Raw genomic sequence first — 10,080 nt, 5'->3', positions numbered from 1 at the left:
CTCAATTTTGTTGCTCCCAGCCTATAGAGAGAAACTAAAACAGGAAACGTCCGTGCTCAGGTCTGGTCAACGCTGGTCCGACCAATCGGATTCCACGCTTCAAGATTGCTTCGATCACGTGGACTGTGATATGTTCCACATAGCATTGGACAATAACATTGATGAATACGCTGATTCGTTGAGCGAGTTTATTAGCAAGTGCATCGGTGATGTTCTACCCACAGCGACTATTAAAACCTTTCCCAACCAGAAACCGTGGATTGATGGCAGCATTCTCGCAAAACTGAAAGCGCGAACCACTGCTTTTAATCAGGGCAAGGCGACAAACATGACTGAATACAAACAGTGTTGCTATAGCGTCAGTATAGAGACAAAGTAGAGTCGCAATTCAACGGCTCAGACACAAGAGGTATGTGGCAGGGTCTACAGTCAATCACAGACTACAAAAAGAAAACCAGACCACGATTTCTTGCTCCCAGACAAACTAAACAACTTCTTTGCTTACTTTGAGGACAATACAGTGCCACCGACACGGCCCGCTACCAAAACCTGCGGGCTCTCCTTCACTGTAGCCAACGTGAGTAAAACATTTAAAAGTTTTAACCCTCGCAAGGATGCCGGCCCAGACGGCATCCTTAGCCGCATCCTCAGAGCATGCACAGACCAGCTGGCTGGTGTGTTTACAGACATATTCAATCAATTCTTATCCCAGTCTGCTGTTCCCACATGCTTCAAGAGGGCCACCATTGTTCCTGTTCCCAAGAAAGCTAAGGTAACTGAGCTAAATGACTATCGCCCCATAGCACTCACTTCCGTCATCATGAAGTGCTTTGAGAGACTAGTCAAGGACCATATCACCTCCACCCTACCTGACACCCTAGACCCACTCCAATTTGCTTACCACCCCAATAGGTCCACAGACGACGCAATCGCATCACACTGCACACTGCCCTAACCCATCTGGACAAGAGGAATACGTATGTAAGAATGTTGTTCATCGACTACAGCTCAGCATTTAACACCATAGTACCCTCCAAACTCGTCTTTAAGCTCGAGACCCTGGGTCTCAACCCCACCCTGTGCGACTGGGTCCTATACTTCCTGACGGGCTCCCCCCAGGTGGTGAGGGTAGGAAACAACATCTCCACCCCGCTGATCCTCAACACTGGGGCCCCACAAGGGTGCGTTCTCAGCCCTCTCTTGTACTCCCTGTTCACCCATGACTGCGTGGCCATGCACGCCTCCAACTCAATCATCAAGTTTGCAGAAGACACTCCAGTGGTAGGCTTGATAAACAACAGCGACAAGACGGTCTACAGGGGAGGAGGTGAGGGCCCTCGGAGTGAGCTGTCAGGAAAATAACCTCACACTCAATGTCAACAAAACAAAGGAGATCATCGTGGACTTCAGGAAACAGCAGAGGGAGCATCCCCCTATCCACATCGACGGGACAGTAGTGGATAAGGTGTAAAATTGTAAGTTCCTCGGCGTACACATCACGGACAAACTGAAATGGTCCACCCACACAGACAGTATGGTGAAGAAGGCACAGCAGCGCCTCTTCAACCTCAGGAGGCTGAAGAAATTTGGCTTTTACAGATGCACAATATAGAGCATCCTGTCGGGCTGTATCACCGCCTGGTACAGCAAATGCTCTGCCCACAACTGTAAGGCTCTCCAGAGGGTAGTGAAGTCTGCACAACGCTTCACCGGGGGCAAACTACCTGCCCTCCAGGACACCTACACCACCCGATGTCACAGGAAGGCCAAAAAGATCATCAAGGACAAACAACCAACCAAGCCACTGCTTGTTCACCCCGCTATCATCCAGAAGGCCAGGTCATTACAGGTGCATCAAAGCTGGGACCGAGAGACTGAAAAACAGCTTCTATCTCAAGGCTATCAGACTGTTAAACAGCCATCACTAACATTGAGTGGCTACTGCCAACATACTGACTCAAATCTCTAGCCACTTTAATAATAAAAAATTGGATGTAATAAATGTATCACTAGCCACTTTATATAATGTTAACATACCCTGCACTACTCACCTCATATGTATATTCTGTACTTTATACCATCTACTGCATCTTGCCTATGCCGTTCGGCCATCACTCATCCATATATTTTTATGTGCATATTCTTATTAATTCCTTTACACTTGTGTGTATAAGGTAGTTGTGAAATTGTTAGATTACTTGCTAGATATTAATGCATGGTCGGAACTCGAAGCACAAGCATTTCGCTACACTCGCATTAACATTGGCTAACCATGTGTATGTGACAAATAACATTTGATTTGATTTGATTCTACCAGCTAACAATTCTAGGGAGAGAAAATGTTTTTGTAATGTTAACCGTAGTGTTCACCAGATGTTTGAGTGTCCAAATAAAAAAAATGATAAGAGATGTAGTATATAATATTACAATTAAGCAGTCTCACAAAGTAAGGCATAGGGCTGTTGTAGTATCTGTCAGCCCAAGTAGGGTCGGTGTCCCTGCAGGCCAACTCCCATCGGACATCCTCGCGCAAACTACATTTACATTTACATTTAAGTCATTTAGCAGACGCTCTTATCCAGAGCGACTTACAAATTGGTGCGTTCACCTTAAGACATCCAGTGGAACAGCCACTTTACAATAGTGCATCTAAATCTTTTAAGGGGGGAGGGGGTGAGAAGGATTACTTTATCCTATCCTATGTATTCCTGAAAGAGGTGGGGTTTCAGGTGTCTCCGGAAGGTGGTGATTGACTCCGCTGTCCTGGCGTGGTGAGGGAGTTTGTTCCACCATTGGGGGGCCAGAGCAGCGAACAGTTTTGACTGGGCTGCGCGGGAACTGTACTTCCTCAGTGGTAGGGAGGCGAGCAGGCCAGAGGTGGATGAACGCAGTGCCCTTGTTTGGGTGTAGGGCCTGATCAGAGCCTGGAGGTACTGAGGTGCCGTTCCCCTCACAGCTCCGTAGGCAAGCACCATGGCCACTGGAAGCCAGTGGAGAGAGCGGAGGAGCGGGGTGACGTGAGAGAACTTGGGAAGGTTGAACACCAGACGGGCTGCGGCGTTCTGGATGAGTTGTAGGGGTTTAATGGCACAGGCAGGGAGCCCAGCCAACAGCGAGTTGCAGTAATCCAGACGGGAGTTGACAAGTGCCTGGATTAGGACCTGCGCTGCTTCCTGTGTGAGGCAGGGTCGTACTCTGCGGATGTTGTAGAGCATGAACCTACAAGAACGGGCCACCGCCTTGATGTTAGTTGAGAACGACAGGGTGTTGTCCAGACTACAATGGTAGTGATCGATCAGGGCCCTGTCGCTCCACATCGTGCAGGCGGCCAGGGTCCGAAAGTCCAATGCGAACTCCTGTGCGCTCCTCGTCCCCTGCCTCAGGTGGAATACTGCCCAGAAGCGGCGGGTGAACTCCTCTTATTAGTCCAGCACCGCTTCTCCTTCCCCCCATATGGCGTTGGCCCACTCCAGAGTTTTCCCTGAGAGACAGGAGACAAGGGCGGACACGCTCTCACGGCCCGAAGGAGCCGGGTGGACGGTTTCCAGGTAGAGCTCCAGCTGGAGTAGGAACCCCTGACATCCGGTAGCCGTCCCATTATACCCCCTCGGAAGGAGGGGTGAGTGGTGGTGCTGGTGGAGGCGCTGGAGGAACTCCTCTTCTCTCCCAACGATCCATAGTTTGCAGGACACGATCCATGGCGGTGCCGAGATGCTGTAACATGGCAGCCTGCTGCTGGACGCGCTCCTTAACCCCTAAAACCGGGGCACCTGCTCCTGCTGATTCCATTTCGTGGTGTGTGTTTCTGTCAGGCGGTGGTTAACTGGTGCAGTGAATCAGGCGCAGGGGAGCAGAAATGAGTCTACAAGGTATTTAATTCCACGACAGCACCAGTATACAGACAATACTCAAAGTGCGGAGAAATACCAGTCACTCGAAAATAACGGGCATAAATACCTAACCCGACAAACATAACCAGCCGACAAGTACCGCTATGAACAATCAATAAACACACACACTAACATGTGGGAAACAGAGGGTTAACAAATTAACATGTAATTGGGGAATAGAAACCAGCTGTGTAGAAAACAAATGGAAAATGAAAAGTGGATTGGCGATGGCTAAAAGACCGGTGACGTCGACCGCCGAACGCCGCCCGAACAAGGAGAGGGATCGACTTCGGCAGAGGTTGTGACATGGGTAAACCTGAAAGCAGTTGCTTATATTAATGCTAGGCCATGAAGTGTCTGAGGGCGTAGGCTAAGTCAGGTCAGACCCACAGAGAAGACTCCACATCTCAGAGTGAAGGAGAAGGAGGTAGGCCTCTGACCTGCTGGAGCAACCCAGTGATCACTAAAAGAATGAAGCTGTGCCCTGAAGTACCAGAGGGTAATTGGGCATGAACCTTTTTGACTTTCCAACATTGAGACCACACCAATGGGCAATGTAAGTCTGGGTCTTCATACACAATCATGAATTGTTTTATTTTATATAGTCATACAACGTATAGCTGATAATGAAATCAAGCACCACACTATATTGTCTTCAATTGAATTAATTATTACCTAAGTATTAGTAAACTCAAGGTAATGTGTGGTTTATTCGTTATCTATTTATTATCTGTTTACTTTTATATCTCACTGGGACTGTATTTTTTCGAACACATTCACTACAAATAGTACTCCCTTTACTCTCTTTATTAACTGGAAGAGACGCTCATTTTGGTGTAACAATAGTCTTTCAAAAATCTAAACTCATTCAACCGTTTATATCATTCAACATTCTGTATTCAGTTAGTAAGTTATCCTGTTTAACCAAGGGCATTATGATGTTGATACATTATGAGAACACCGATGTCCGAACCTTGGATTATTTAAAAAAAAATGTAACTGTTGAGAGTTAGAATAGTAGAAATCACCATGTAAAATTTCAAAACTCGGTTGTGCATCACCAGATTTCCATCCAACCTTTCTATGCGAGTAAAGTATACATGTCAAATATTTTTTTTAAATGGCAGGCCTGATGGAAACAGATTAGTCAGTAAACGTTCCAAAGGTTGACAAAATACAATACGCTAGACAAGGTGGAATCTTCTTGTGTCGGTAAAATGAATTATGCACAAATATTGATATAATAACCATCATATTGAGGTAAATTTGGAGTCACGCCATGTATTTGTGGTTCTCCCTCTACTACTTGGGAAGCATGCAGTTTATTTAGCTACAGATATACTGTAAAGTTATGATGAATTTAACAGGATTGTGAAAGTGCACATAATGAACTTTATGCTCACATCTGGGCACAGACGTCAGTTCAACGTCTAGTTTCCATTTACATTTGGTTGACTTGCGTGAATTTCGTGAAATCGACAAAAAAATTGCATCTGATTTGGGTTCAAAGTTGAGTTGAAAAAAATAAATAAATTTCCCTTGCGTTGATTACTTCTTGCAAATCCAATCATTTTCCCACATTGATTCAAAGTCATCACATAGATTTTTTGGGTTGAAATGATGTGGAAACAACATTGATTTAACCCATTTTTTGCCTAGTGGGTCTTTTCCAATAAATATTGAGGCTCTTATTCTGGTGACATGATGATCGATGCTTGGCTGATGTTTGACAAATAAAAATGACCTTGCTCTTTTGTCCATAATAATCTTACTATGAAGGTAGCCTACCTGCACTGTATCTGCAAGCTGATGTCTAGTGTGCCAAGACCAGAGTGGACACATTCGCTATATAAGGCAACATATTTTGTGACAAAACGACCCGTAGATTTGATCATGCGATGGAAACCCATTTAACTTATATTTTGTGTTTGGTACCTGAGAATTTAAGTGCAAAAGTTATTTTTATGTACACTACCTCATCACGTACAGCATTTAGTCCAGTCCGCAAGTCAATTTGATGGAAACACATCTCTGGTAGGAAAATTAACATATTGTTTTTATGCAGATTTTAGAATATTCGCATGAAAATCTGTTGCCAATTGGGTGGAAACCTATGGATAACAGGTAAACTTGTAGTCATGACCAAATTACTGACCAGGCACACAGGCCACATGCCCAGGTTCCCTGACCTCCAAGGGGCCCCCATTGATGTAGTTAATTACTCTCAATCAGATATCATATTAACACGGTATAAGTCATGGCAAAATGTGTAGAATTGCAGGAAATTAGATGTAAAATGGCTACAAAAACAAGTTCTGCAAAGCAAACGTACACTACATGACCAAAAGTATGTGGACACCCGCTCATCGAATGTCTCATTCCAAAATCATGGGCATTAATATGGAGTTGGTCCCCCATTCGCTACTATAACAGCCTCCACTCTTCTGGGAAGGCTTTCCACTAACTGTTGGAACATTGCTGCGGGGACTTGCTTCCATTTAGCCACAAGAGCATTAATGAGGTCCGGCACTGATTTTAGGTGATTAGGCCTGGCTCGCAGTTTGCGCTCCAATTCATCCCAAAGGTGTTTGTTGGAGTTGAGGTCAGGGCTCTGTGAAAGCCAGTCTAGTTCTTCCACCCCAATCTCGGCAAACCATTTCTGTATGGACTTTGCTTTGTGCACAGAGGCATTGTCATTCTGAAACAGGAAAGGGCCTTCCCCAAACTGTTGCCACAAAGTTGGAAGCACAGAATCGTCTCAAATGTAAATGTATGCTGTAGCATTAAGATTCCCCTTCACTGGAACTAAGGGGCCGAGCCCGAACCGTGAAAAACAGCTCCAGACCATTATTCCTCCTCCACTAAACTTTACAGTAGTGTTCTCCTGGCATCCACCAAACACAGATTTGTCCATCAGACTGCCAGATGGTAAAGCATCACTACAGAGAACACGTTTCCACTGCTCCAGAGTCTAATGATGGCAGCTTTACACCACTCCAGCCAACACTTGGCATTGTGCATGGTAATCTTAGCCTTGTGTGTGCCTGCTCGGCCATGGAATCCCATCATGAGGCTTCCAATGAACAGTTATTGTGCTGACATTACTTCCAGAGGCAGTTTGGAACTCAGTAATGAGTATCGCAATCAAGGACAGGCGATTTTTATGCGCTACATGCTCACCGGTACCGTTCTGTGAGCTTGTGTGGCCTACCTCTTCATGGCTGAGCCATTGTTGCGCCTAGATATTTCCACTTCACAATAACAGCTCTTACAGTTGACTAGGGCAGCTCTAGCATGGCAGAAATTTTAAGAACTTACTTGTTGGAATGGTGGCTTCCTATGACAGTGCCATGTCAAAAGTCACTGAGCTCTTCAGTAAGTCCATTCTTCTTCAAATGTTTGTCTATGGAGATTGCAGTAGTGTGTGCTCAATTTTATACACCAGTCAGCAACGCGTGTGGCTGAAATATCCGAATCCACTCATTTGAAGGGGTGTCCACATACTATTTTATTTTGTCTGCTAAATGACTTAAATGTAATGTAATGTAATGTTATTTATCCCAGTCACAGCCTGGGTCTGTAGTGACACGAACCCGGGTCTGTAGTGACGTCTCAAGCACTGGGATGCAGTGCCTTAGACCGCTGCGCCACTCGGGAGGCCTTGCCCACATCCTTTTGTATATATAGTGTATTTGTTCACCTTTTGTTAATAAATACTTTTTCTAATTAAAGATCCTTCTAGTTAAAGATCCCCCCCACCCAAATTTTACTAACAGACTCCCCCCCCTCCCTAAATCTGCTGTCTCTCTGAATAGCCCATCTGATTTTCAGAGGACCCTGTCAAGTGAGTGATAATATGTTGGAACTCAATGCCCTTGGCCTGCGGCTGCTGCTCTTTCTTTCTCTCTCTCTCTCTCTCTCTCTCTCTCTCTTGCTTTCTCTCTCTCTAAGTCCCTAGCTCCACTCCTCTAATTCTGCCTGGTCCAGTCACTGGAGAGCAACACACATCAGGCATTCCTTCTACTCCTGTGGGAGAGCTCAATTCTAGCTGCCTGCCATGACTGCTCCTCAGTCTCTCTGTCTCTAGGGGTCGTGAGTCTGTCGTTGTCCCCTCAGAAGTGGTGAGCTTCAGAGATTCCCACTCCTGATCTCACATGTCTTGAATATGTTTTTTTAAAGATTATGTTAGAACTGTGAAATAAAGTGCTTCCAAAATAGGTATTAGGAAACACTGAACTGAGAGTAAGACTGAGAGTAAGACTTTGACTTGGATGTACTAAGACAAGAGAGACCCAACTCTAAAGGAGTAACTCACTGACAAGCTACTGTCTTTTAACACTCCAGTACAAGCATATCTTATTCTAAAATGCCTGAGGAGACATCTTTAATTTATATGATTTTTTACATAGGCTTACATTACCCCACTGTTTCTGTATCACAACTGTGTATCCTGTACAGGACTGGTAGTCAAGCATTCCTCTGGGGTTGTGGTTTGGATCAGTTGAACTCAGTTCCCAGTTCTACAGAGTTGATGACCGAGATGTTAGTGGGTAAGTGAGAGAAGCCACCTAGCTAACAATTCTAGGGAGAGGGAACGTTTTTGTAATGTTACCTGTAAATGTTCCCCTAATGTTTGAATGTCCACTTTTCTGTTAGTTAGGGGAACATTAGTCTATGTTAGCAAAAACTTTCTCAGAACCTATTTTAGCATTACAGATAGGAGAACATTCCCTTAATGTCAAACAAAACTTACCCAGAACGTGGTTACCATGTTCTCAGAATATAAGATATTCATGTTCTAGACACATTTAATGAGACGTTGCAAGAACACTCCTATGTATACTTTTCTGAGGGTTAAGAGAATATTCCACCAGACATACACAGAGCATGTCAGTTCTCAGTTCATTTGACTGTTCTCTCATCATTAAATTTGATTAACTTATTTCAGCAATATAAGGGCTTTCTGCATAGTTGTCTATTGCTGATGGGGAATATTAACCTGTTTTAATGATCAAATCAAATCAAATGTTATTTGTCACATACACATGGTTAGCAGATGTTAATGCGAGTGTAGCGAAATGCTTGTGCTTCTAGTTCCGACAATTCAGTAATAACCAACAAGTAATCTAACTAACAATTCCAAGACTACTGTCTTATACACAGTGTAAGGGGATAAAGAATATGTACATAAAGATAAAGATATATGAATGAGTGATGGTACAGAGCAGCATAGGCAAGATACAGTAGATGGTATCGAGTACAGTATATACATATGAGATGAGTATGTAAACAAAGTGGCATAGTTAAAGTGGCTAGTGATACATGTATTACATAAGGATGCAGTAGATGATATAGAGTACAGTATATACGTATGCATATGAGATGAATAATGTAGGGTATGTAAACATTATATTAGGTAGCATTGTTTAAAGTGGCTAGTGATATATTTTACATCATTTTCCCATCAATTCCCATTATTAAAGTGGCTGGAGTTGAGTCAGTGTCAGTGTGTTGGCAGCAGCCACTCAATGTTAGTGGTGGCTGTTTAACAGTCTGATTGGAATGGGCCCAGTGTGGTTGAGATTGCATCGTCTGTGGTGTGGTGTTGGATGGGTCTTTAGGGTGTCAGGTAGGGAGGAGGTGATATGGTCCTTGACTAGTCTCTCAAAGCACTTCATGATGACGGAAGTGAGTGCTAAATTTGATTTGGGCGGTAGTCGTTTAGCTCAGTTACCTTAGCTTTCTTGGGAACAGGAACAATGGTGGCCCTCTTGAAGCATGTGGGAACAGCAGACTGGTATAGGGATTGATTGAATATGTCCGTAAACACACCGGCCAGCTGGTCTGGCGCATGCTCTGAGAGGCGCGGCTGGGGATGCTTTCTTGGGAACGTCTGGGCCTGCAGCCTTGCGCCAGCTGGTTAACACGTTTCAATGTTTTACTCACCTCGGCTGCAGTGAAAGAGAGTCCGCATGTTTTCGTTGCAGGCCGTGTCAGTGGCACTGTATTGTCCTCAAAGCGGGCAAAAAAGTTATTTAGTCTGCCTGGGAGCAAGACATCCTGGTCCGTGACTGGGCTGGTTTTCTTCTTGTAGTCCGTGATTGACTGTAGACCCTGCCACATACCTCTTGTGTCTGAGCCGTTGAATTGAGATTCTACTTTGTCTCTATACTGACGCTTAGCTTGTTTG

Source organism: Oncorhynchus nerka, linkage group LG4, assembly GCF_034236695.1.
Source record: "Oncorhynchus nerka isolate Pitt River linkage group LG4, Oner_Uvic_2.0, whole genome shotgun sequence".
NCBI classification, from domain to species: domain Eukaryota; kingdom Metazoa; phylum Chordata; class Actinopteri; order Salmoniformes; family Salmonidae; genus Oncorhynchus; species Oncorhynchus nerka.
The sequence above is the reverse complement of the archived record's forward strand: the minus strand, read 5'-3'. Positions refer to the sequence as shown.